This window comes from Bombina bombina, chromosome 9, assembly GCF_027579735.1.
Source record: "Bombina bombina isolate aBomBom1 chromosome 9, aBomBom1.pri, whole genome shotgun sequence".
NCBI classification, from domain to species: domain Eukaryota; kingdom Metazoa; phylum Chordata; class Amphibia; order Anura; family Bombinatoridae; genus Bombina; species Bombina bombina.
This window is the reverse complement of record NC_069507.1, coordinates 153345000-153372566: the sequence shown is the minus strand read 5'-3', so window position 1 is coordinate 153372566 and position 27567 is coordinate 153345000. Positions and strand designations below refer to the sequence as shown.

The 27567-nt window shown below is 42.8% G+C and overlaps 1 protein-coding gene across 3 annotated transcripts in view; it reads left to right on the top strand.

The window, feature by feature from the left end:
• SLK (STE20 like kinase) overlaps positions 1–27567 on the top strand; it is a 325767-nt gene that overhangs the window by 69207 nt on the left and 228993 nt on the right. The gene's annotated exons all lie outside the window — the stretch shown is intronic.

The window sequence follows — 27567 nt, the reverse complement described above, 5'->3', positions numbered from 1 at the left end:
ACTCATTACCAAAGGAGGTAGTGAATGCCATTACCCTAGATACATTTAAAAATTGTTTTGATACATTTCTGGCTAGAAAAAAAAAATCATGGTTATGATTGCTTGTATTATATAGGTCACATTTTTAGTGGGGTTAATTTAAGCTCAACTGGAGCTTTTTTTGTAAGTATATTAGATTTTTATAGGTTGAACTCGATGGACTTCGGTCATTTTTCAACCTCATTTACTATGTTACTATTTTACTATGTTAGATATATATGTATGCTATACATTTTTGGGCTAATATATTTTTAATTTCTTTAATTATTTCCAAATTAAATAATTTACTAAACGCAAAGTTGATTATGTGCCTTCTGTAAATCAGTACTGCTTCTCATGTGCTTTGGGAAATGCAGGTGGAATTCCAGCAAGAAATGCATTTCCTGGAGCCCATTACGGACTATATATAAAATTACCAACAACAGACCAATTATATTGAATAGAGAAGCCAGTCAGATTAAGTAAACTATACTATTTAAGACCAGAAAAATTGTGTTTTTATTAATAGAGTAATCAACAAATTTTAGGATTTGGATTAAAATATTAGGAACAATGAATGTTTTTTTTTTCTTTTTGTTTTTAAATATATTTATAACCTTGTCATTGCCAGGACTTGATAGATTTTTCTTTAGCCGGAGAACAAACATTTTTATAGTTTTGTTAAAAACGTATTTAGATTTTACAGTGGCGTATTTAGGTTTTAGGCCTTTTTTCCCCTTAATATTTTTTTGGGTCAGTGTGTAAAATGTTTTATATTTATATATATATATATATATATATATATATATATATATATATATATATATATATATATTTTTCCCATAACAATTCAAAAGAAAATGGGCTAGCACTTGAATACAGGTGGGTTGAATTGCATGCATCTCATACCATTTTCTTCCTGAGAGAAAAGAAGGGGGAGGGGAGAAAAGGGAGGAAAAGGAAGGAAGAGAGGGAGAGAGAGAAGAGATAAGTGGGGAGGGAGAGGAGAAAAAGGAGGAGGGAAAGAAAGGAATGAAAGAAGGATTTGAGAGAAGGGAGGGAGGGAGGGAAAGAAAGAAGGGATGGAGGTAGTGAGTTGAGGGAGGAAGGGAGGGAGAAAGGGAAAGAAGAATACACTTTGAAACAATCACTGCCCTTCACATGCAACAACATACAGTAATTACCATCATTCAAGTAATGAAACGTTTTTACTCCATGGGTTACAGAGGCATCCAGTCTGTTAGTTACTAAGACCTGCAATAAGCACTGCTCTTGCAGACCCACCTTAGCTGACAAGGGGAGGTAGCATATCGGCACAAGGTCTTCTCCTCCAGCCTCACATTGTAAGCATATCCCCGGGCAAGTTTCTCACCAAGAACGCATCCACTGCAAAAATGCAGGCGGCTCTAAATGAAGCAACGGTTTAAAGGAGCACTGCCTGTGAAGAGCGACCTTAAAAGCCTGCACTTTATTGCTCACTGTACTGTGTGCTCGCTTTTAGAGAGAGGATAGGGCAGATGTGCTGCCCCTCCCAAATCTGTTGCCCTAGGCACCGACCTTGTTGGCCTAGGCCATAATATGCCCCTGAGATTTTATATTTACACTTACTTACATAGTCCAGCTTTTGAGTTGATGCATTTTGTATCTATTTTTGGATTAAAGGGATATAAAAGGTCTGTTTCTTTGTTGTTATAACAATATACACTAAGTAATTGGTTATACTTAATAGAAACCATTGCATTTTTTTGTGCAGGGTCCATTACTTCACGTCATAGCCCCACAAGGGGGTTGTGGTCTCTACAGGAAGGCAAAGGAGTAGCTTTTCCTTTGAAGTTGTTGTTAGGAGACATCTGCACTGGGTCCAGTAAGTTTCTTGCTTAGAGATGGGAAGGCCCAAAGAAAATAGGAATTTTTTTTTTTTTGCCTGCTCTTTTTCTGGAGAAAAAAAGTGTATGAGTATGGAAAATATTTGTTTCACGGTGATAAATAATATGTTTATGACATGTTTTTTATGAAAGACATGAACTTTATGTAAAGTCTCAAATTATTGCTATTTCTGTACCCTGAAGACAAGCAAATCCTGGAATACAATCTATACTATAATCGCGTTTGTAACGCGTCCGTCAGTGTCGCCAGTTGTGCACGCATCCTCAAAGGAATGTTGGCTGTGCTAGACAGCCAAAAGAATGTTGGCTACGCGAGGCAGCCAAAAGAATGTTGGCTGCGCACGCAGCCAGAAGAATCCACCTGGATGCAGCAAAGCTACATCCCGGTGGACCCCGAAAATGGCAGGGTGGAAGTGGATTCTTTCACCACCCTGCCATTTTCGGAATCCACTTGGACGCAGCGTAGGCAAACCCGAAGCCTTAAAAAAGAAAAACATGCAACCGCCCGCAAAAAATAAATTAAATACACATATTGCCCGCACGAGGTAAAACAAAACAAACCTAACCTCCTGCACGAAGTATTAACAAACAGCTAAACCGCAAACCCCCACATCGCAAAATAATAAAGTAATTAACCCCTAATCAGCAAATAATATAATTGAAATATTAACCCTTTATCCGCCAACCCCTCACATCGCAATAAACCTATTTACCCCTAAACCGACAAACCCCCACATCGCAATAATCCTAATTAACCCGCCAACCCCCCACATTGCAATAAACCTAATTAACCTATTAACCCCTAAACCCCCCACATCACAATAAACCTAATTGACCTATTAACTCGTAAACTGCCAACCCCCACAACACAAATAACTAATTTAATTACTAAGCCCCCTAACCTAAAACCCCCTAAATTAACCCCAATATTAAGTTACACTTAAATAAAACCTAACATTAAATTACAAAAAAATAAACTCTAAAATTACAGAAAAAAATAAACAAAATTATCAAAACTAAAAAAAATTAAACCTAATCCCTATGAAAAGAAAAAAGCCCCCCCAAATAAAAACACCCCCTAAACTACCAATAGCCCTTAAAATGGCATTTTGTAGGGCATTGTCCGAAGTTAAACAGCTCTTGTACATAAAAAAAAAAAGACTAAGTAACCCCCCCCTACCAAACCCCCCAAAATAAAAAAAACACTAAAAAAACCCTAAAGTACCCATTGCTCCTAAAGGGGCATTTGTATGGGCATTGCCCTTCAAAAGGGCACTCAGCTCTTTTACTGCCCTTAAAAGGGCAATCGGCTTTTTTCCAGCCCATTAAATCCCTAATCTTAAAAAATAAAACAAAATAAAAAAAATCCTAACACTAAGCGCCAAATAGGTACTCACTGTTCCTGAAGTCCGGCAGAGAAGGTCTTCTTCCAGGCAGCTCCATAATCTTCATCCAGAGCGAAGGCGGCGCGGAGCGGAGGTGCGGAGCTGGCTTTCCCGATGCGTGGAGGCTTCTCTTCATGCGATCGGCCGTCACACACTGAAGATTGAATGCAATGTACCCCATATTTATTGGGGTACCTTGCATTCCTATTGGCTGAAATTTTGAAATCAGCCAATAGGATGAGAGCTACTGAAATCTTATTGGCTGATTTGAACAGCCAATAGGATTTCAGTAGGGGGTTTGGTGGGTGGGTGGTTTTACTGTTAGGGGGGAATTTATTATTTCTCTTGTAAGGTGTATCCAGTCCACGGGTTCATCCTTTACTTGTGGGATATTCTCCTTCCCAACAGGAAGTGGCAAAGAGAGCACACAGCAGAGCTGTCCATATAGCTCCCCCTCTAGCTCGACCCCCCAGTCATTCTCTTTGCCGGCTCTAAGCAATGGAAGGGTAAAGTGAATGTGGTGTTAGAATTGTAGTTTTTATTTTCTACAAGCAAAAGTTTGTTATTTTAAATGGTACCAGTTGTACTATTTACTCTCTAGCAGAAAGGAGATGAAGATTTCTGCAGGGAGGAGAATGATTTTAGCATGTTGTAACTAAAATCCACTACTGTTCCCACAAAGGACTGAGGAGTACCAGAAAACTTCAGTTGGGGGGGGAACGTTTTGCAGGCTAGGCTGCAATAAGTATGTTTCAGTCATTTATTTCTAGACAAGACTGTGATAATGCTAGAAAAGACTGATAAGATCCCCATGAGGGAAGGGTAAGCTATATTCAGAGACTAAGTATGGAATTGCAAGCTTACATAGCAGGGCTAATTTATGCTGGTTGACACTAATTAACGACAAACGGTTTTTATTGAAAAATATCGTTTTTTGAGACACTTTGAAGGGTCTTTTGGGTTTCTTTCAGTTTTTTTTTTTACCCACATGGCTATTACTAAAACACTTAGAAGTGTTTCTTTAGGCCTCACAGCACCAGAGTAAAAGGTGGGAGGGGCCTAATTTCACGCCTCAGATGCGCAGTTATATTGACTAGAACTTCAGGCAGTTTCACATGGAGGGTCCTGCTGCTGTTTGACGGCCGATAAGAAGCTTTTTCCCCAAAAATCTGGTTCCTAAAGGCAGGTAGGGCCACAGCAGAGCTGTGGCAAGGTGCTGAAGTGGTTTTAACCGGTTTGTTGCTTACTATCGATCCGGTTTGGGTATTAAGGGGTTAATCGTTTTTATTGCTAGTAGTGCAATCTTACTAATGCTTTAGGTACATACTGTGAAAATTTCAAAAAGTTTGCTGCATTTTTAACTGTTTTGGAAAATTGTGTGCATTTTTTATCTCTTAAAGGCACAGTAACGTTTTTTTGCAAAGTGTGTTTCATTTGATTAAAGTGATTTCTAAGCCTGTTTGTCTTACTACTAGTCTGTTAAACATGTCTGACACCAAGGAAAATCCTTGTTCAATGTGTTTAGAAGCCATGGTGGAACCCCCTCTCAGAATCTGTCCCACTTGTACTGATATGTCTATACATTTTAAAGAAAATATTGTTGCACTTAAAAATGTGGCCCAAGATGATTCTCAGACAGAAGGTAATGAGGTTAGCCGTTAACCTCTCCCCAAATGTCACAACCAGTTACGCCCGCTCAAGCGACGCCTAGCACCTCTAGTGCATCTAACTCTTTTACCTTACAAGACTTGGCGGCAGTTATGAGTAATACCCTCTCAGTGTTTTTATCTAAACTGCCTGTATTACCTGCAAAGCGTGATAGCTCTGTTTCTCTTGTTAAGTGTATCCAGTCCACGGATCATCCATTACTTGTGGATATTCTCCTTCCCAACAGGAAGTTGCAAGAGGATCACCCACAGCAGAGCTGCTATATAGCTCCTCCCCTCACTGCCATACCCAGTCATTCTCTTGCAACTCTCAACTAAGATGGAGGTCGTAAGAGGACTGTGGTGTTTTATACTTAGTTTATTTCTTCAATCAAAAGTTTGTTATTTTTAAATGGTACCGGAGTGTACTGTTTATCTCAGGCAGTATTTAGAAGAAGAATCTGCCTGCGTTTTCTATGATCTTAGCAGAAGTAACTAAGATCCTTTGCTGTTCTCACATATTCTGAGGAGTGAGGTAACTTAAGAGGGGGAATAGCGTGCAGGTTTTCCTGTCATAAGGTATGTGCAGTTAAAATATTTTTCTAGGGATGGAATTTGCTAGAAAATGCTGCTGATACCAAAGTAATGTAAGTAAAGCCTTAAATGCAGTGATAGCGACTGGTATCAGGCTTATTAATAGAGATACATACTCTTATAAAAGTGTATTTTAAAATGTTTGCTGGCATGTTTAATAGTTTTTTACATATGTTTGGTGATAAAACTTATTGGGGCCTAGTTTTTTCCACATGGCTGGCTTGAATTTTGCCTAGAAACAGTTCCCTGAGGCTTCCCACTGTTGTAATATGAGTGGGAGGGGCCTATTTTGGCGTTTTTTTGCACAGCAAAATTAGACACAGACATCCAGCTTCTTCCTGCATGATCCAGGACTTCTCTAAAGGGCTCAAAAGGCTTAAAAAGTCGTATTGAGGGAGGTAAAAAGCCACAGTAGAGCTGTGGCAGTTGTGACTGTTTAAAAAACGTTTTTGTCATTTGTTATTCCGTTTTTGGTATTAAGGGGTTAATCATCCATTTGCAAGTGGGTGCAATGCTCTGCTAACTTATTACATACACTGTAAAAATTTCGTTAGTGTAACTGCATTTTTTCACTGTTATTTCAAAATTTGGGAAAATTTGTGTTTCTTAAAGGCGCAGTAACGTTTTTTATATTGCTTGTAAACTTGTTTTAAAGTGTTTTCCAAGCTTGCTAGTCTCATTGCTAGTCTGTTTAAACATGTCTGACACAGAGGAACCTACTTGTTCATTATGTTTGAAAGCCATGGTGGAGCCCCATAGGAGAATGTGTACTAAATGTATTGATTTCACCTTAAACAGTAAAGATCAGTCTTTATCTATAAAAGAAATATCACCAGAGGGTTCTGTCGAGGGGGAAGTTATGCCGACTAACTCTCCCCACGTGTCAGACCCTTCGCCTCCCGCTCAGGGGACGCACGCTAATATGGCGCCAATTACATCAAGGACGCCCATAGCGATTACCTTGCAGGACATGGCTGCAATCATGAATAATACCCTGTCAGAGGTATTATCTAGATTGCCTGAATTAAGAGGCAAGCGTGATAGCTCTGGGGTTAGGAGAGATATAGAGCGCGCAAATGCTGTTAGAGCCATGTCTGATACTGCGTCACAGTATGCAGAACATGAGGACGGAGAGCTTCAGTCTGTGGGTGACATCTCTGACTCGGGGAAACCTGATTCAGAGATTTCTAATTTTAAATTTAAGCTTGAGAACCTCTGTTTATTGCTTGGGGAGGTATTAGCTGCTCTGAATGAGTGTAACACAGTTGCAATTCCAGAGAAATTGTGTAGGCTGGATAGATACTATGCGGTGCCGGTGTGTACTGACGTTTTTCCTATACCTAAAAGGCTTACAGAAATTATTAGCAAGGAGTGGGATAGACCCGGTGTGCCCTTTTCCACACCTCCTATATTTAGAAAAATGTTTCCAATAGACGCCACTACACGGGACTTATGGCAAACGGTCCCTAAGGTGGAGGGGGCAGTTTCTACTTTAGCAAAGCGTACAACTATCCCGGTTGAGGACAGTTGTGCTTTTTCAGATCCAATGGATAAAAAATTGGAGGGTTACCTTAAGAAAATGTTTATTCAACAAGGTTTTATTTTACAGCCCCTTGCATGCATTGCGCCTGTCACTGCTGCGGCGGCATTCTGGTTTGAGGCCCTGGAAGAGGCCATCCAGACAGCTCCATTGAATGAAATTATTGACAAGCTTAGAACGCTTAAGCTAGCTAACTCATTTGTTTCTGAATCCATTGTTCATTTGACTAAACTAACGGCTAAGAATTCCGGATTCGCCATCCAGGCGCGTAGGGCGCTATGGCTTAAATCCTGGTCAGCTGACGTGACTTCAAAGTCTAAATTACTCAACATTCCTTTCAAGGGGCAGACCTTATTCGGGCCTGGCTTGAAGGAAATTATTGCTGACATTACTGGAGGCAAGGGTCATACCCTTCCTCAGGACAGGGCCAAATCAAAGGCCAAACAGTCTAATTTTCGTACCTTTCGAAATTTCAAGGCAGGAGCAGCATCAACTTCCTCCACTTCAAAAAAAGAGGGAACTGTTGCTCATTCCATACAGGCCTGGAAACCTAACCAGTCCTGGAACAAGGGCAAGCAGGCCAGGAAGCCTGCTGCTGCCCCCAAGACAGCATGAAGGAACGGCCCCCTATCCGGAAACGGATCTAGTGGGGGGCAGACTTTCTCTCTTCGCCCAGGCGTGGGCAAGAGATGTTCAGGATCCCTGGGCGTTGGAGATCATATCTCAGGGATATCTTCTGGACTTCAAAGCTTCTCCTCCACAAGGGAGATTTCATCTTTCAAGGTTATCATCAAACCAGATAAAGAAAGAGGCATTCCTAAGCTGTGTGCAAGACCTCCTAGTAATGGGAGTGATCCATCCAGTTCCGCGGACGGAACAAGGACAGGGATTTTATTCAAATCTGTTTGTGGTTCCCAAGAAAGAGGGAACCTTCAGACCAATCTTGGATCTAAAGATCTTAAACAAATTCCTCAGAGTTCCATCATTCAAAATGGAAACTATTTGGACCATCCTACCCATGATCCAAGAGGGTCAGTACATGACCACAGTGGACTTAAAGGATGCCTACCTTCACATACCGATTCACAGAGATCATCATCAGTTCCTAAGGTTTGCCTTTCTAGACAGGCATTACCAATTTGTAGCTCTTCCCTTCGGGTTGGCTACAGCCCCGAGAATCTTTACGAAGGTTCTGGGCTCACTTCTGGCGGTTCTAAGACCGCGAGGCATAGCGGTGGCTCCGTATCTAGACGACATCCTGATACAGGCGTCAAGCTTTCAAATTGCCAAGTCTCATACAGAGATAGTTCTGGCATTTCTGAGATCGCACGGGTGGAAAGTGAACGAGGAAAAGGGTTCTCTATCCCCACTCACAAGAGTCTCCTTCCTAGGGACTCTTATAGATTCTGTAGAGATGAAAATTTACCTGACAGAGTCCAGGTTATCAAAACTTCTAAATGCTTGCCGTGTCCTTCATTCCATTCCACGCCCGTCAGTGGCTCAGTGCATGGAAGTAATCGGCTTAATGGTAGCGGCAATGGACATAGTGCCATTTGCGCGCCTGCATCTCAGACTGCTGCAATTATGCTTGCTAAGTCAGTGGAATGGGGATTACTCAGATTTGTCCCCTCTGCTAAATCTGGATCAAGAGACCAGAGATTCTCTTCTCTGGTAGCTTTCTCGGGTCCATCTGTCCAAGGGTATGACCTTTCACAGGCCAGATTGGACGATTGTAACAACAGATGCCAGCCTTCTAGGTTGGGGCGCAGTCTGGATCTCCCTGAAGGCTCAGGGATCGTGGACTCAGGAGGAGAAACTCCTCCCAATAAATATTCTGGAGTTAAGAGCAATATTCAATGCTCTTCTAGCTTGGCCTCAGTTAGCAACACTGAGGTTCATCAGATTTCAGTCGGACAACATCACGACTGTGGCTTACATCAACCATCAAGGGGGAACCAGGAGTTCCCTAGCGATGTTAGAAGTCTCAAAGATAATTCGCTGGGCAGAATCTCACTCTTGCCACCTGTCAGCGATCCACATCCCAGGCGTAGAGAACTGGGAGGCGGATTTTCTAAGTCGTCAGACTTTTCATCCGGGGGAGTGGGAACTCCATCCGAAGGTGTTTGCTCAACTGGTCCATTGTTGGGGCAAACCAGAACTGGATCTCATGGCGTCTCGCCAGAACGCCAAGCTTCCTTGTTACGGATCCAGGTCCAGGGACCCGGGAGCGACGCTGATAGATGCTCTAGCAGCTCCTTGGTTCTTCAACCTGGCCTATGTGTTTCCACCATTTCCTCTGCTCCCTCGACTGATTGCCAAAATCAAACAGGAGAGAGCATCAGTGATTCTGATAGCGCCTGCGTGGCCACGCAGGACCTGGTATGCAGACCTAGTGGACATGTCATCTCTTCCACCATGGACTCTGCCTCTGAGGCAGGACCTTCTAATACAAGGTCCTTTCAATCATCCAAATCTACTTTCTCTGAGACTGACTGCATGGAGATTGAACGCTTGATTCTATCAAGGCGTGGCTTCTCCGAGTCAGTCATTGATACCTTAATACAGGCTCGGAAGCCTGTCGCCAGGAAAATCTACCATAAGATATGGCGTAAATATCTTTATTGGTGTGAATCCAAGAGTTACTCATGGAGTAAGGTTAGGATTCCTAGGATATTGTCCTTTCTCCAAGAGGGTTTGGACAAAGGCTTATCAGCTAGTTCTTTAAAAGGACAGATCTCTGCTCTGTCTATTCTTTTGCACAAGCATCTGGCAGAAGTTCCAGACGTCCAGGCATTTTGTCAGGCTTTGGTTAGGATTAAGCCTGTGTTTAAACCTGTTGCTCCCCCGTGGAGCTTAAACTTGGTTCTTAAAGTTCTTCAGGGAGTTCCATTTGAACCCCTTCATTCCATTGATATTAAACTTTTATCTTGGAAAGCTCTGTTTTTGATGGCTATTTCCTCGGCTCGAAGAGTCTCTGAGTTATCTGCCTTACATTGTGATTCTCCTTATCTGATTTTTCATTCAGACAAGGTAGTTCTGCGTACCAAACCTGGGTTTTTACCTAAGGTGGTTTCTAACAGGAATATCAATCAAAAGATTGTTGTTCCATCATTGTGTCCTAATCCTTCTTCAAAGAAGGAACGTCTTTTGCATAATCTGGACGTAGTCCGTGCCTTGAAGTTTTACTTACAGGCTACTAAAGATTTTCGTCAAACATCTGCCCAAAAAGCTTCTGCAACCTCTCTCTCCTTTTGGCTTCGGATCATAATACGCTTAGCCTATGAGACTGCTGGACAGCAGCCCCCTGAAAGGATTACAGCTCATTCTACTAGAGCTGTGGCTTCCACCTAGGCCTTTAAAAAGAGGCCTCTGGGGGGGCGGAGCCTACACTCAATGCGGCAAGACGTGTCTCCATGAAGCTCTGTGAGCCTGACACTAGTTATAAGAGTTTTTCACAGTTAAACTTGATATTTCTTACACTGAAGCAGCTCTTTATTTTTATTGATAATTATACTCTAAGAGTGGATATCCTGACAGAGCTCATGCCTATGTTTGTTGAGGCAGCTACGCGACAAGCTTCTTCTCAAAACTGGAAGCCATCTTAACAAATTTCTATCTACGCAGTGAGTTTTGATACAGAAGAAGCTCCTATATGGCTTGTGGAGCGTAGGACTGGGGCTGCCGTATCATTACCCCCCCGAACTCCGGGGTTACGATATCCTAGAATAGGATAATAAGTGCAATCTATCTCCAAAGAAGAAGGAGCCATCTACCCTAATAAGGCATCTAGCAACCGTTCTACTAGCGATTCATTGAACCTGAGACTGAAAATGGAGGCACTTGATAGATGGGAGCAGCGGATCACCCAGCTCATAGGTGACCATTTTAGAAACCTGGAGGAAGACTTGTGCAGGCTCCTTACAGTTTCGCAACTTTTTGCAGACACCCCTGTGATGACTACAGACCGACCCATGGAGGAGCCTCATAGCAGATGTATACCCTTAACGGCAGTCTCGGCCAGTTTAGAGACCTCTCAATTTCCTGCACAGCAGAGCTGCATGAAGGTTGCCTCTGTAAGTTCTTCCCGTACTCCAAAAACCCAGTTAGGGGGAACTTCGCTGCCCGGAGCCCTGCCTAACATTGAAGCACCAGCGCTACCCGCTAATCACCTACAGATGGAGCTTGATTCAGCAGGGGGCACGGAGACTCTCCTTGATCCATTATGGGACCAAAGCACCGGAGTTTTGTTCAATCCAAGGTCCTTAGAGATAACTGACGACGGGCTGACATCTATATGGGGGACTCCCCTAAAAGAACCGGCATTTCAACCCCCTCTGTTATTGCTTGATACCACACAACTTACCTCCGGTGGGCTGGAGTTGCAGGCAGTGGCGAAGCTCTTACCGCACCAAAGGGACTTTGGGGTTCCTGCACTCTCCTTCCCCGCAAAAAGGCTGGCGTCGAGACAGGGTCCATTTAGGACTAAAAGAGAGAGGCACCATAGGGCTAATGTCCACAGAGTTGTGCACCACTTGTTTCGACAGGCAGAGGGATGTGACATAGTGCGAGCAACTCTCCTTACTGAGCAGCGGAGGGAGCGTTCTGCTCTGATCCCACACTATGTGACACAAGTCTGTGAGCCGGTGGCTGACCCGGTAGGACACTGCGGCACAGAGCGGGTCTCTTCTTCTGCAAGGTCCAGAATCGGTTGAGGAGTGGGGTAAGACAGTACTGTTATAGAGCCCAAACAAACTTTTCAAACCCACCTACTAAGATCCACCGCGAAATATTTCTACTTGAAAGAACTTGCTTGGCATAGGATAAGCTGGGTAGTCTGAGACAGGAATAACTCTATGCCCATAGTCATGCATCTAACAATCCCATCAAAATAACATTATCCCCTGGCACCACCCTATGTTACTGCGGATTCCAACACTGTACATTCTCTGTCTATTTTCTGCCTTTGCAAGAGTCTATCAGTAGCACATTTAAGGCAGTTTATATGAAGTTTATTTTGAATTAGTTTGTTTCTCCTTATATCGTTGATGTGGCTGTCCCCTGCAAGTCAGCAAGTACTACACTGGACTGTTAGCTCTCTTATAGTGTTTATACTATACCCTCCTCTGTTATGTATAAGTGCATTGAATTGAACTGCTTTGACCTTGTTCTGTGTTATATCCCTGCTCAGCTTGCAAACCCACTCTTTAGAAATTTGTCATGACTTCCTATATGAAGGGTGCTACTATAAGATCTGTCTATAAGTATTTGTACTTTTAACAATAGCTATATATTCTATGTATTGCATACCACATTGGTTATCTAGGCACAGCTAGCTAATCCAGTTAAACTAAGGGCCGCCAATCATCAGCTTTCCAGGTCATACTCCTTACATATTTAGTGGTGCCTCTTATAGCTATGATCTTCAAACTTACCCTAGTTAAATAAGCTCTCACCAATCTATGCAAATAATACTACTACTACCCATCTTACATTAATAGTTTTATACAGGACAGGAGGTCTGACTACTTTATTGTGGGAACACAATCTTCTTATGTTCTGCATACTCCCCTCCCTTATGATATTTTATTAACATGTCAGTTTAAGCACAAAGTTGGCGATTGCTATATAAAGTTTTTTTGTCCTTTTTTTTTTCTTCTTTCTTTTTATTACTATTATTTGAAGATGTCCAATCTTACCTATGTATAATGATAGTATATGGCCCTTCTCTCATTACATCTATATTTGTTTTATTTTACTTTCCCCCTGAAATTCCCCCAATATGCAAAAGCTCTCTCCCTAGAGGCCCAAGAGAGACCTCTATTTGACTTAGGGGAAATTATCTTATCTTCGAAATTGACATATTTTATGAGGATGCATATTAATAAAATTACACCTTTATTCCAAGGTCCATGAGTGACCGTGAGTTACACTTGAGCACCTCCTATGCGTTACTTAGTATACATGGGCCCATAAGTGGCCTGTTGAAACATTGGAGGTGTGTTTTTTTTTTTTTTTTCCTTATCTACAAAAGCAAAATGAGGTTTTATTTTTCAAGTTTATTAGAGATTGGTCTAGCAGATTCGCTCTAGTCTCTTGTATTGTGACAGCCTGGAATTTTGTTATTTTTTACAGGCCTGAGTGTAATTACTTCATTGACTCATGTTATATTTGACGTGTTTACTACTGATTTTTTTTTGTCTGATGTTCATTATATGTATAACCTCAATAAAAACTATTTAAAAAATAAAAATAAAAAAAAAATGAGGCCTCTGTTGAACAGATTTGCAAGGCTGCGACTTGGTCTTCACTTCACACCTTTTCAAAATTTTACAAATTTGACACTTTTGCTTCTTCGGAGGCTGTTTTGGGGAGAAAGGTTCTACAGGCAGTGGTTCCTTCCGTTTAAGTTCCTGCCTTGTCCCTCCCATCATCCGTGTACTTTAGCTTTGGTATTGGTATCCCACAAGTAATGGATGATCCGTGGACTGGATACACTTAACAAGAGAAAACATAATTTATGCTTACCTGATAAATTTATTTCTCTTGTAGTGTATCCAGTCCACGGCCCGCCCTGTCCTTTTAAGGCAGGTCTAAATTTTAATTAAACTACAGTCACCACTGCACCCTATGGTTTCTCCTTTCTCGTCTTGTTTCGGTCGAATGACTGGATATGGCAGTGAGGGGAGGAGTTATATAGCAGCTCTGCTGTGGGTGATCCTGTTGGGAAGGAGAATATCCCACAAGTAATGGATGATCCGTGGACTGGATACACTACAAGAGAAATAAATTTATCAGGTAAGCATAAATTATGTTTTTAAGAACAGATCCTGAGCATTCTGACGCTTTGGTAGCCGTATCCGATATACACTCACAACGCTCTGAAATGGGGGCGAGGGAGGTGCTGTCTGAGGGAGAAATTTCCGATTCGGGAAAGGTTGCTCCTCAGACAGACTCAGATACGTTGGCATTTAAATTTAAACTAGAACACCTCCGCTTATTGCTCAGGGAGGTATTAGTTACTCTGGATGACTGCGACCCTTTGGTGGTTTCAGAGAAATTGTGTAAAATGGACAAGTACTTAGAGGCTCCTGTTTACACTGATGTGTTCCCGGTCCCTAAGAGGATTGCGGATATAGTGACTAGGGAGTGGGATAGACCAGGTATTCCGTTTCTTCCCCTTCCTGTGTTTAAGAAAATGTTCCCCATATCTGACCCCACCTAATGTGGAGGGGGCTGTTTCTTCACTAGCTAAGCGCACAACTATACCAATTGAGGACAGTTGTGCTTTTAAAGACCCTATGGATAAAAAATTAGAGGGTTTACTTAAGAAAATTTTTGTTCAACAAGGTTTTCTTCTCCAACCTATTGCGTGCATTGTTCCTGTAACCACTGCAGCTGCTTTCTGGTTCGAGGCGCTGGAAGATGCGCTCCAGACGGAGACCTCATATGAGGACATTATGGACAGAATTAAGGCTCTTAAGCTGGCTAATTCTTTTATCACAGATGCCGCTTTCCAACTAGCTAAGCTAGCGGCAAAGAATTCAGGTTTCGCCATTTTGGCGCGCAGGGCGCTATGGCTAAAGTCCTGGTCGGCCGATGTGTCGTCAAAATCCAAACTCTTGAACATCCCTTTCAAAGTAAAGACCCTCTTCGGGGCTGAATTGAAAGAGATTATTTCAGAAATCACTGGGGGAAAAGGCCATACTCTCCCTCAGGACAAGTCCTTTAAGATAAAGAACAAACAAAATAATTTTCGTTCCTTTCGGAATTTCAGGAGCGGTCTCGCTTCATCCTCCCCTGCTACAAAGCAAGAGGGTAACGCTTCACAACCCAAGCCAGCCTGGAAACTTTACCAGGGCTGGAACAAGGGTAAACAGGCCAAGAAGCCTGCAGCTGCCTCCAAGACAGCATGATGGGATAGCCCCAGATCCGGGACCGGATCTAGTAGGGGGCAGACTCTCTCTCTTCGCTCAGGCCTGGGCAAGAGACGTACACGATCCCTGGGCCTTAGAGATTTGTTTCCCATTGATATCTTCTAGAATTCAAGGACTCCCCTCCAAGGGGAAGGTTCCACATTTCTCGTTTGTCTACAGACCAGACAAAGAAAGAGGCATTCTTACGCTGTGTAGGAGACCTACATGCAATGGGAGTGATCCACCCAGTTCCAATTGCGGAACAAGGGCTGGGTTTTTACTCAAACCTGTTTGTGGTTCCCAAGAAAGAAGGAACTTTCAGACCGATCCTGGATCTCAAAATTCTAAACAAATTCCTCAGAGTCCCATCATTCAAGATGGAGACCATTCGGACAATCTTACCAATGATACAGGAGGGTCAATATATGACTACCGTGGATGTAAGGGATGCGTATCTGCTCATTCCTATCCACAAAGATCATCACCAGTTTCTCAGGTTCGCCTTTCTGGACAAGCATTATCAGTTTGTGGCTCTTCCTTTCGGGTTGGCCACTGCTCCCAGAATTTTTACAAAGGTGCTAGGGTCCCTACTGGCGGTGCTAAGGCAGCGGGGCATAGCAGTGGCACCTTATCTAGACGACATCTTAATTCAAGCGTCGACTTTCCAAAGAGCCAAGTCTTACATGGAAATTGTAGTGGCCTTTCTGTGGTCTCACGGGTGGAAGGAGAACATCAAAAAGAGTTCTCTCTCCCCCCTCACAACAGTTCCCTTCCTAGGAACACTAATAGACTCGGTAGTAATGAAAATTTTTCTGACGGAGGTCAGAAAGTTAAAACTCTTAACTACTTGCCGAGCTCTTCATTCCATTCCTCGGCCATCTATAGCTCAGTGCATGGAGACAATCGGACTCATGGTAGCGGCAATGGACATAGTCCCTTTTGCCCGGATACACCTCAGACCACTGCAACTATGCATGCTCAAACAGTGGAATTGGGATTATGCAGATTTGTCTCCTCAAATACAGTTGGACCAGGGGACCAGAGATTCTCTTCTCTGGTGGTTGTCTCAGGATCACCTGTCTCATGGAATGTGTTTCCGCAGACCAGAGTGGATCATCGTAACGACCGACGCCAGTCTGTTGGGCTGGGGTGCAGTCTGGGACTCCCTGAAAGCTCAGGGCTTATGGTCTCGGGAAGAAGCTCTTCTCCCGATAAACATTCTGGAACTGAGGGCGATATTCAACACGCTTCAGGCATGGCCGCAGCTAGCTGCAACCAAATTCCTCAGATTTCAGTCGGACAACATCACGACTGTAGCTTATGTCAATCATCAAGGGGGAACAAGGAGTTCCTTAGCAATGATGGAAGTAACCAAAATAATCAGGTGGGCGGAGGATCACTCTTGCCATCTCTCAGCAATTCACATTCCAGGAGTAGACATCTGGGAGGCAGATTTTCTAAATCGTCAGACTTTTCACCCGGGGGAGTGGGAACTCCACCCGGAGGTATTTGCCCAGCTGACTCAGCTATGGGGCACTCCAGAATTGTATCTGATGGCGTCCGGTCAGAACACCAAGCTTCCTCTTTACGGGTCCAGGTCCCGGGATCCCCAGGCGGTGCTGATAGATGCTATAGCGTCGCCTTGGTCCTTCAATCTGGCCTATGTTTTTCCATGGTTTCCTCTCCTCCCTCGTCTGGTTGCCAGAATCAAGCAGGAGAGGGCTTCGGTGATTCTAATGGAGCCTGCGTGGACACGCAGGACCTGGTATGCAGACCTAGTGGACATGTCATCTGTTCCACCATGGACACTATCAATGAGGCAGGACCTTCTAATACAAGGTCCTTTCAAACATCCAAATCTAATTTCTCTGCGTCTGACTGCTTGGAGATTGAACGCCTAATCCTTTCAAAGCGTGGTTTCTCTGAGTCGGTTATTGATACCCTGATTCAGGCTAGAAAGCCTGTCGCGAGGAAAATCTACCATAAGATTTGGTGAAAATATCTTTTTTGGTGCGAATCCAAGGGTTACTCATGGAGTAAGGTTAGGATTCCCAGGATTTTGTCCTTTCTCCAAGAAGGATTGGAAAAAGGATTATCAGCTAGTTCCTTAAAGGGACAGATATCTGCTTTATCTATTCTTTTACACAAACGTTTGACAGAGGTACCAGACGTTCAAGCTTTTAGTCAGGCTTTAGTCAGAATCAAGCCTGTTTATAGACCTGTGTCTAGTTCTTTCAGTTCTGCAAGGGGTTCCGTTTGAACTTTTACATTCCATAGATATTAAGCTTTTATCTTGGAAAGTTTTGTTTTTGGTAGCTATCTCTTCTGCTCGAAGAGTTTCAGAGTTATCTGCTTTACAGTGTGATTCACCTTTCCTGGTGTTCCATGCAGATAAGGTAGTTTTGCGTACTAAACCTGGTTTTCTTCCTAAGGTTGTGTCTAATAAGAATATTAACCAGGAAATTGTTGTTCCTTCTCTGTGTCCTAATCCTTCTTCGAAGAAGGAACGTCTGTTACACAATCTTGATGTGGTTCGTGCTTTAAAGTTCTATTTACAAGCAACTAAGGATTTCAGACAAACAACTTCTTTGTTTGTTATCTATTCTGGTAAGAGGAGAGGTCAGAAGGCGACAGCTACCTCTCTTTCCTTTTGGCTGAAAAGCATCATCCGTTTGGCCTATGAGACTGCTGGCCAGCAGCCTCCTGAAACAATTACTGCTCATTCTACCAGAGCAGTGGCTTCCACATGGGCTTTTAAAAATGGTCTTCGCTGCATACTTTTTCCAAATTTTACAAATTCGATACTTTTGCTTCTTCAGAGGCTATTTTTGGGAGAGAGGTTTTACAAGCAGTGGTGCCTTCCGTTTAAGGTACCTGTCTTGTTCCCTCCCTTCATCCGTGTCCTAAAACTTTGGTATTGGTATCCCACAAGTAAAGGATGAACCCGTGGACTGGATACACCTTACAAGAGAAAACAGAATTTATGCTTACCTGATAAATTTCTTTCTCTTGTGGTGTATCCAGTCCACGGCCCGCCCTGGCTATTAAGTCAGGTAGATTTTTTTGTTTAAACTACAGTCACCACTGCACCCTATGGTTTCTCCTTTTTCTTCCTAACCTTCGGTCGAATGACTGGGGGGTGGAGCTAGAGGGGGAGCTATATGGACAGCTCTGCTGTGCGCTCTCTTTGCCACTTCCTGTTGGGAATTAGAATATCCCACAAGCAAAGGATGAACCCGTGGACTGGATACACCACAAGAGAAAGAAATTTATCAGGTAAGCATAAATTCTGTTTTTTTTTAAATGTAAAAGAGCTGTTTAACTTAGGGCAATGCCCTACAAAAGCCCTTTTAAGAGCTATTGTTAGTTTAGTATTAGATTAGGGGGTGTTTTTATTTTAGGGGGGATATTTTATTTTTATAAGTGTATTAGTTAAGGTTTAATTTTTTTTGTAATTTTACATTTTTTATTTTTTTGTAATTTTAGCTTTGGGGGTTGTAGTTTTTTTTAAATAGACTGCCCTCTGGGCAGGCTTATCGCCTAGTTCTAATACTAAGAACATTTTAATGATGCAATTCTCAGATAAAAGAAAAATATGCATTTCTGTCTCTAGGGGCACTGCAGGGAGAAAAGTTTATGTTTATTTTGCATGTGGGATCCATCTTGTTGGTATAGTTGATTGGTTTGTTTCTGTTCTCTCAGTTAGTCCTTAAATGAAAGGTAAAAGTTTAAAGGGACATTGTACACTAGATTTTTCTTTGCATAAATGTTTTGTAGATGATCAATTTATATAACCCATCTGGGAGTGTTTTTGTAAACATGTATAGTTTTCCTTATATTTAAATAACTTGTGCTGATTTTCAGACTCCTAACCAGCCCCAAAGTTTTAGATGTATACTGATGTCTACAGAATCCTGGTTGTGTAATGGTCCTTTTCATATGCAGGAGTGTCTGCCTGTTCTTGCTTTCCCAGCCCCTTTCAGTGGGTGTCCCAGCCTAACCTTATCAACAGTTCTAAACTGGGACCTTCTAAGAAAGTTTTTAAAAAGTTTTGTACTGTATTTTTATACCAGTATCTTTGTTTATTCTTCTTTATATTAGTGTCTAGTTATATGACAATTGGTGTATACTGTCTTTGAATTCTGAATATTGAACCATATTTTAACTGCATTGGTTTATCTTCATAACCTTTAAATGGTGACTTGATTCCTACCAATGCTCTGCTCCCCCATCACAGCATAGTTTTTACCTTTAGTCTGGCAACTAAACTTTCTTCATCCTCTAAGTAGAAACAACAAATAATCAAGTATTGCAAAGAACTGCCTCTAAAAATTACACAATACCTTCATTTATACATAGGATGATCAAACTCTTGCAAGAGCAATATATTCTTCTGCAATTGGTCATCCAATCAGATTCTTCTTCTAGGGAAGCATTGACCAATGCTTCCCTACGAGAAAACACTACAAGAGAACTATAGTTTTCTCTTGTAAGGTGTATCCAGTCCACGGATTCATCCATTACTTGTGGGATATTCTCCTTCCCAACAGGAAGCTGCAAGAGGATCACCCACAGCAGAGCTGTCTATATAGCTCCTCCCCTAACTGCCACCCCCAGTCATTCTCTTGCAGCTCTCGACAAGGGAAGTAGCTAGAGAGATGTGGTGAATTAATGTAGTTTATCTTCAATCAAAAGTTTGTTATTTTCAAATGGTACCGAAGTTGTACTATTTTGGCTTCAGGCAGAAAGGTGAAGAAGAGTCTGCCTGAAGTTTTTTGATGATCTTAGCAGCTTGTAACTAAGGTCCATTGCTGTTCTCACACATAACTGAAGAGATGGGTAACTTCAGCTGGGGGAATGGTGTGCAGGGTCTCCTGCTCTGAGGTATGTGCAGTTTTAAATTTTTCTAGAGAGATGATATGCTAGAAAATTAAAATGATAAAATGATTACAGTGATTTAATAACGACTGGTATCATGCTTGCTGTAAAGTGTAATATTTTTACTATTTACTCTCATTACTTAATAGATATAACGTTTTCTTGATGTAATATAAATGTTTTCTACAAATGGTTATAAAACTTTATTCTGGGGCCCAGTTTTTCCACATGGCTGACTAGATATTGCCTAGGGGTAGTTTTTTAAGGCCCTCTCACTGTGAGTACAGATGTCCAGGATCCCTGGGCATTGGAAATTTCCGCGCCTTAATTGCGCAGTTGTTTTCTTCTGTTAAGTGTGATCAGTCCACGGGTCATCATTACTTCTGGGATATTAACTCCTCCCCAACAGGAAGTGCAAGAGGATTCACCCAGCAGAGCTGCATATAGCTCCTCCCCTCTACGTCACTCCCAGTCATTCTCTTGCACCCAACGACTAGATAGGAGGTGTGAGAGGGCTATGGTGATTATACTTAGTTTTATATCTTCAATCAAAAGTTTGTTATTTTAAAATAGCACCGGAGTGTGTTATTACCTCTCTGGCAGAGTTTGAAGAAGAATCTACCAGAGTTTTTGCTATGATTTTAGCCGGAGTAGTTAAGATCATATTGCTGTTTCTCGGCCATCTGAGGAGAGGTAAACTTCAGATCAGGGGACAGCGGGCAGATGAATCTGCATAGAGGTATGTAGCAGCTTTTATTTTCTGACAATGGAATTGATGAGAAAATCCTGCCATACCGATATAATGTCATGTATGTATACTTTACACTTCAGTATTCTGGGGAATGGTACTTCACTAGAATTACACTGTAAGAAGTACATAAAGCTGTTTAATAACTAGAAATTATGTTTAACGTTTTTGCTGGAATGTAAAATCGTTTTCATTTGCTGAGGTACTGAGTGAATAAATGTTTGGGCACCATTTTTCCACTTGGCAGTTGCTTAATCTTTTTCTGACAGTTTCTGTTCTCTCTCACTGCTGTGTGTGAGGGGGAGGGGCCGTTTTTTGGCGCCTTTTCTATGCATCAGTTATTTCAGTCAGCAGCTCATTGTATTTCCTGCATGATCCGGTTCATCTCTACAGAACTCAGGGGTCTTCAAACTTATTTTGAGGGAGGTAATTTCTCTCAGCAGAGCTGTGAGAATTATAGTTGACTGTGATAAAAAACGTTTATTCTGTAATTGTTTCCTGCTTTCAGAATTTGTTATCTTTGCTATTGGGATTAAACCTTTGCTAAAGTTGTGTTGTTTACAAGGATTGAGGCTATAACTGTTTCAATTTATTAATTTTCAACTGTCATAGATTTTCTGTGCTTCTTAAAGGCACAGTACGTTTTTAATATTATTCTAATTGAATTGTATTCTAAGTTGCAAGTTTATTTGCTAGTGTGTTAAACATGTCTGATTCAGTGGAAGATACCTGTGTCATTTGTTGCAATGCCAAAGTGGAGCCCAATAGAAATTTATGTACTAACTGTATTGATGCTACTTTAAATAAAAGTCAATCTGTACAAATTGAACAAATTTCACCAAACAACGAGGGGAGAGTTATGCCGACTAACTCGCCTCACGTGCCAGTACCTGCATCTCCCGCTCGGGAGGTGCGTGATATTGTAGCGCCGAGTACATCTGGCCGGCCATTACAAATCACATTACAGGATATGGCTTCTGTTATGACTGAAGTTTTGGCTAAATTACCAGAACTAAGAGGTAAGCGTGATCACTCTGGGGTGAGAACAGAGTGCGCTGATAATATTAGGGCCATGTCAGATACTGCGTCACAGGTTGCAGAACATGAGGACGGAGAACTTCATTCTGTGGGTGACGGTTCTGATCCAAACAGACTGGATTCAGATATTTCAAATTTTAAATTTAAACTGGAAAACCTCCGTGTATTACTAGGGGAGGTGTTAGCGGCTCTGAATGATTGTAACACAGTTGCAATACCAGAGAAAATGTGTAGGTTGGATAAATATTTTGCGGTACCGACGAGTACTGAGGTTTTTCCTATACCTAAGAGAATTACTGAAATTGTTTCTAAGGAGTGGGATAGACCCGGTGTGCCGTTCTCACCCCCTCCGATATTTAGAAAAATGTTTCCAATAGACGCCACCACACGGGACTTATGGCAAGCGGTCCCTAAGGTAGAGGGAGCAGTTTCTACTTTAGCTAAGCGTACCACTATCCCGGTGGAGGATAGCTGTGCTTTTTCAGATCCAATGGATAAAAAATTAGAGGGTTACCTTAAGAAAATGTTTGTTCAACAAGGTTTTATATTGCAACCCCTTGCATGCATTGCGCCGATCACGGCTGCAGCGGCGTTCTGGATTGAGTCTCTGGAAGAGAACATTAGTTCAGCTACTCTGGACGACATTACGGACAGGCTTAGAGTCCTTAAACTAGCTAATTCATTCATTTTGGAGGCCGTAGTACATCTAACTAAACTTACGGCGAAGAATTCAGGATTCGCCATTCAGGCACGCAGGGCGCTGTGGCTAAAATCCTGGTCAGCTGATGTTACTTCTAAGTCTAAATTGCTTAATATACCTTTCAAAGGGCAGACCTTATTCGGGCCCGGGTTGAAAGAGATTATCGCTGACATTACAGGAGGTAAAGGCCATGCCCTGCCTCAGGACAAAGCCAAAACTAAGACTAGACAGTCTAATTTTCGTTCCTTTCGTAATTTCAAAGCAGGAGCAGCATCAACTTCCTCTGCACCAAAACAGGAAGGAGCTGTTGCTCGCTACAGACAAGGCTGGAAACCTAACCAGTCCTGGAACAAGGGCAAGCAGACCAGGAAACCTACTGCTGCCCCTAAAACGGCATGAATTGAGGGCCCCCGATCCGGGATCGGATCTAGTGGGGGGCAGGCTTTCTCTCTTCGCCCAGGCTTGGGCAAGAGATGTCCAGGATCCCTGGGCGCTAGAAATAATATCTCAGGGATACCTTCTGGACTTCAAATACTCTCCTCCAAGAGAGAGATTTAATCTGTCAAGGTTGTCAACAATCCAGACAAAGAAAGAGGCGTTTCTACGCTGCGTACAAGAGCTCTTGTTAATGGGAGTAATCCACCCAGTTCCACGATCGGAACAGGGACAGGGGTTTTACTCAAATCTGTTTGTGGTTCCCAAAAAAGAGGGAACTTTCAGACCAATCCTGGACTTAAAGATCCTAAACAAGTTCCTAAGAGTTCCATCGTTCAAGATGGAGACTATTCGGACAATTTTACCTATGATCCAAGAGGGTCAGTACATGACCACTGTAGATTTAAAAGATGCTTACCTTCACATACCGATTCACAAAGATCATTACCGGTACCTAAGGTTTGCCTTCCTAGACAGGCATTACCAGTTTGTAGCTCTTCCATTCGGATTGGCTACAGCTCCAAGAATCTTCACAAAGGTTCTGGGTGCTCTTCTGGCGGTACTAAGACCGCGGGGAATCTCGGTAGCTCCATACCTAGACGACATTCTGATTCAAGCTTCAAGCTTTCAAACTGCCAAGTCTCATACAGAGTTAGTACTGGCATTTCTAAGGTCACATGGATGGAAGGTGAACGAAAAGAAAAGTTCACTCGTTCCACTCACAAGAGTTCCCTTCCTGGGGACTCTTATAGATTCTGTAAAAATGAAGATTTACCTGACAGAGGACAGGTTAACAAGACTTCAAAGTGCTTGCCGCACCCTTCATTCCATTCAACACCCGTCAGTGGCTCAATGCATGGAGGTAATCGACTTAAAGGTAGCGGCAATGGACATAGTACCCTTTGCACGCCTACACCTCAGACCACTGCAACTGTGCATGCTAAGTCAGTGGAATGGGGATTACTCAGACTTATCCCCTTCTCTGAATCTGGATCAAGAGACCAGAAATTCTCTTCTTTGGTGGCTTTCTCGGCCACATCTGTCCAGGAGGATGCCATTCAGCAGACCAGACTGGACAATTGTAACAACAGACGCCAGCCTTCTAGGTTGGGGTGCCGTCTGGAATTCTCTGAAGGCTCAGGGACAATGGAGTCAGGAGGAGAGTCTCCTGCCAATAAACATTCTGGAATTGAGAGCAGTTCTCAATGCCCTCCTGGCTTGGCCCCAGTTGACAACGCGGAGTTTCATCAGGTTTCAGTCGGACAACATCACGACTGTAGCTTACATCAACCATCAGGGAGGGACACGAAGCTCCCTAGCTATGATGGAAGTATCAAAGATAATTCACTGGGCAGAGTCTCACTCTTGCCACCTGTCAGCAATCCACATCCCGGGAGTGGAGAACTGGGAGGCGGATTTCTTAAGTCGTCAGACTTTTCATCCGGGGGAGTGGGAACTTCATCCGGAGGTCTTTGCCCAAATACTTCGACGTTGGGGCAAACCAGAGATAGATCTCATGGCGTCTCGACAGAACGCCAAGCTTCCTCGTTATGGGTCCAGATCCAGGGATCCAGAAGCAGTCCTGATAGATGCCCTGACAGCACCTTGGGACTTCAGGATGGCTTACGTGTTTCCACCCTTCCCGATGCTTCCTCGATTGATTGCCAGAATCAAACAAGAGAGAGCATCAGTGATTCTAATAGCACCTGCATGGCCACGCAGGACTTGGTATGCAGATCTGGTGGACATGTCATCCTGTCCACCTTGGTCTCTACCTCTGAAACAGGACCTTCTGATACAGGGTCCCTTCAAACATCAAAGTCTAACTTCTCTGAAGCTGACTGCTTGGAAATTGAACGCTTGATTTTATCAAGACGTGGGTTTTCTGAGTCAGTTATTGATACCTTAATACAGGCTAGGAAACCTGTTACCAGAAAGATTTACCATAAGATATGGCGTAAATACCTATATTGGTGTGAATCCAAAGGTTACTCTTGGAGTAAGGTTAGGATTCCTAGGATATTGTCTTTTCTACAAGAAGGTTTAGAAAAGGGTTTATCCGCTAGTTCATTAAAGGGACAGATCTCAGCTCTGTCCATTCTGTTACACAAACGTCTGTCAGAAGTTCCTGACGTCCAGGCTTTTTGTCAGGCTTTGGCCAGGATTAAGCCTGTGTTTAAAACGGTTGCTCCACCATGGAGTTTAAACCTTGTTCTTAATGTTTTACAGGGTGTTCCGTTTGAACCCCTTCATTCCATTGATATAAAGTTGTTATCTTGGAAAGTTCTATTTTTAATGGCTATTTCCTCGGCTCGAAGAGTCTCTGAGTTATCAGCCTTACATTGTGATTCTCCTTATTTGATTTTTCATTCGGATAAGGTAGTTCTGCGTACTAAACCTGGGTTCTTACCTAAGGTAGTTACTAACAGGAATATCAATCAAGAGATTGTTGTTCCTTCTTTATGCCCAAATCCTGCTTCGAAGAAGGAACGTCTACTGCACAACCTGGATGTAGTCCGTGCTCTAAAATTTTACTTACAGGCAACTAAGGAATTTCGACAAACGTCTTCTCTGTTTGTCGTTTACTCTGGGCAGAGGAGAGGTCAAAAAGCTTCTGCTACCTCTCTTTCTTTTTGGCTTCGTAGCATAATTCGTTTAGCTTATGAGACTGCTGGACAGCAGTCTCCTGAAAGGATTACAGCTCATTCCACTAGAGCTGTGGCTTCTACTTGGGCCTTTAAGAATGAGGCCTCTGTTGAACAGATTTGCAAGGCTGCAACTTGGTCTTCGCTTCATACTTTTTCCAAATTTTACAAATTTGACACTTTTGCTTCATCGGAGGCTATTTTTGGGAGAAAGGTTCTTCAGGCAGTGGTTCCTTCTGTATAAAGAGCCTGCCTATCCCTCCCGTCATCCGTGTACTTTTGCTTTGGTATTGGTATCCCAGAAGTAATGATGACCCGTGGACTGATCACACTTAACAGAAGAAAACATAATTTATGCTTACCTGATAAATTCCTTTCTTCTGTAGTGTGATCAGTCCACGGCCCGCCCTGTTTTAAGGCAGGTAAATATTTTTTAATTTATACTCCAGTCACCACTTCACCCTTGGCTTTTCCTTTCTCGTTGGTCCTTGGTCAAATGACTGGGAGTGACGTAGAGGGGAGGAGCTATATGCAGCTCTGCTGGGTGAATCCTCTTGCACTTCCTGTTGGGGAGGAGTTAATATCCCAGAAGTAATGATGACCCGTGGACTGATCACACTACAGAAGAAAGGAATTTATCAGGTAAGCATAAATTATGTTTTTGCAGCTTGAGACATCCAGCTTCCCTGAAGGAGTCCCCTCAAATATATGACCCCTCTACAGGGTTTTTGTGCCTTCCAAAGTCGTTGTATGGGCAGGTAGGAGCCACAGTAGAGCTGTGGCAGTTGGTTGTGACTAAAAACGTCTATATCGTTTTTTGATCCGGTTTTGAAACTAAGGGGTTAATCATCCATTTGCAAGTGGGTGCAATGCTATTTCAGTCTATTATACACACTGTGAAAGTTTCGTAGAATTTACTGCTTTTTTCACTGTTTTGCAGTTCATGCGATTGGTTTTTTCTCTTAAAGGCACAGTACCGTTTTTATTTTTTGCTTAGATAAAGAGAGAGGCATTCTTACATTGTGTTCAAGACCTCCTTGTTATGGGAGTGATTCACTCAGTTCCGCAGGAGGAACAGGGGCAGGGCTTCTATTCAAGTCTGTTTGTAGTTCCCAAGAAAGAGGGAACATTCAGACCAATCTTAGATCTCAAGATCTTAAACAAATTTCTCAGAGTCCCATCCTTCAAGATGGAGACTATTCGAACCATCCTTCCTATGATCCAGGAGGGTCAATATATGACTACCGTAGACTTAAAGGATGCTTATCTTCACATCCCGATACACAAAGATCATCATTGTTTTCTCAGGTTTGCCTTTCTAGACAGGCACTACCAGTTTGTGGCTCTTCCCTTCGGGTTGGCCACGGCACCAAGAATCTTTACAAAGGTTCTAGGGTCTCTCCTAGCGGTCCTAAGGCCGCGGGGTATAGCAGTAGCCCCTTACCTAGATGACATTCTGATTCAGGCGTCGATTTTTCAAATTGCCAGGTCCCATACGGACATTGTTCTGGCTTTTCTGAGGTCCCATGGGTGGAAGGTGAACAAAGAAAAGAGTTCTCTATCACCTCTAACAAAAGTTGAATTCCTAGGGACTCTGATAGATTCGGTAGAAATGAAGATTTACCTAACGAAGGCCAGATTATCAAAACTTCTGGATTCTTGCCGTGTTCTTTATTCCACTTCTCGTCCTTCAGTGGCTCAGTGTATGGAAGTAATCGGTTTAATGGTAGCGGCAATGGACATAGTACCGTTTGCCCGCCTACATCTCAGACCGCTTCAACTTTGCATGCTCAGTCAGTGGAATGGGGATTACACAGATTTGTCCCCTCTACTAAATCTGGATCAAGAAACCAGGGATTCTCTTCTCTGGTGGCTTTGTCCGGTCCATCTGTCCAAGAGGATGAGCTTCCGCAGACCAGATTGGACTATAGTAATGACAGACGCCAGCCTTCTGGGCTGGGGTGCAGTCTGGAACTCCCTGAAGGCTCAGGGCTCGTGGACTCAGGAGGAGGCACTCCTTCCGATAAACATTCTGGAACTAAGAGCGATATTCAATGCTCTTCAAGCTTGGCCTCAGCTAGCTGCGATCAGGTTCATCAGATTTCAGTCGGACAACATCACGACTGTAGCCTATATCAACC